Raw genomic sequence first — 1,663 nt, forward strand, 5'->3', positions numbered from 1 at the left:
GGGAGGGGGAACCTGCCCAGCGCCGCGAACAAAGAAACCCCACGGCAGCGGCGCGGGCACAAAGAGCCGCCGGCACCGGAGCTGCCCACGGCCCCGCGTGGCCGTGCCCGCGTGCCCTGAGGCCAACGGTTTGGTTCCCGTGGGTGGGATGGAGCGTGCGCCGTGGTGTGCACACACACACACAGACCGTGGTGTGCTCACACACATACACCGTGGCGTGCACACACATAGATCGTGGCGTGCACACACAGACAGACCATGGAGTGCACACAGATACACCGTGATGTGCACACACACATAGATCGTGGCATGCACACACATACGCCGTGATGTGCACGCGCACTCCCCGACACAACCAACACCCTACGGCCGTCCCCACCATCCAACCCCCCCGGCGTTTGCCTGCTCTGGGCTGGTTTTTCCCCACGGCCGGGCGACGCACCCGCATCCCGCAGCCTGGCAGAACCTTCCCTGCGCGCCCCAACGTGTTCTTTTGTGAAACGCCTGAGCGGGGTTTTGCTCCCACATCGGTAAAGGCTCAGAAAAGCGTCTGCGTGAGGGTGAAGGGCAGCTGAGGTGGTCTCACGTCTGCCTCGCCAGGACCGCTGTCAGGGGGGCTTTGCCATGCTAATGGATAATTAGATAGGCAGACAGACTGACAAGGATCCAGATGGATGGATAGATGCCACGAGGATCTGGTGACAGATAAATAGGCAGATGCTAATGGGCAGCGCAAACAACAGCTTAGACTCCTGCTAATTCCCACTGTAATTTTTAAGCTCTCTCCATCCTCCCCCCACTTTTTCCCCCCTCTCTGCCTCCCCTCCCCAAGCTCTCACCAGCACACATCCATCACTTATATTTATATTAATTTTGGTTTTTTTTTTTTTCACGGAAGTACCATAAATGGTTCTTAAGGGCTCTAAGGAATAACGAGCAGCAGTGAGCTGAGGTGGGCATCGTGCGGGTGCTCAGGGAGGTGAAACCCCTGGGGTTACCCTGAGACCAGCCCGGGCCAGGCTTGGCTGTTGGGGCGTCTCCATCCCTCCTTGCCCAGCACTGCCGTCACCAACCCGACACTGATTTATTTTTCAATTAAAATAAATTTAAAAAAAAAAATAAATTGTCCCTTTTCTTCCACGGCAGAGATGGGAAGAAGAAAATTGTGAATGGAGGGGAGGAGGACAAGGTGGATTAGAGCTGGAGACCACGGCCGAGCGGGCGGCGGAGACAAAAGAAAGCATCTTCGCTTGTTTTCCCTTGCCGCGGGGAATCCACGTGGCGGTTGCGGGAAGGCGGGGAAAGTGGGAAAGGGAGATAAATCCTGCTGGAAGGCTTTCGGCAGCGCCCGCATCATGTGGGAGATTTATAGCCCTGCGCTTCGCAGCCACCTGCCTGCGATGGGTGCTGCTCCCCGGCTCCGCCGGGCTGGGCTCGTTAGCCAGGCCCCTACTTAATGAGATATGAGGATGCTGATGTGATTGTAGACCTTTGGGTCTTTCCAGTTTGGCGGGGACATCACCGCCACTGTTGTCACCCCTCTGTTCCAGCCTGGCGTGAGCCGGAGCCTCGAGCATCCTCCCCCGGGTACCAGCTCCGCAGCCTCCACGCTCACGTCCCGCTCGCTGCCTGGGCTCCTCTCTCTCTTATCTGCCCATCTCCC

This window comes from Athene cunicularia (genome assembly GCF_003259725.1).
Source record: "Athene cunicularia isolate RWA chromosome 28 unlocalized genomic scaffold, athCun1 chr28_part1, whole genome shotgun sequence".
In the NCBI taxonomy this organism is placed as follows: domain Eukaryota; kingdom Metazoa; phylum Chordata; class Aves; order Strigiformes; family Strigidae; genus Athene; species Athene cunicularia.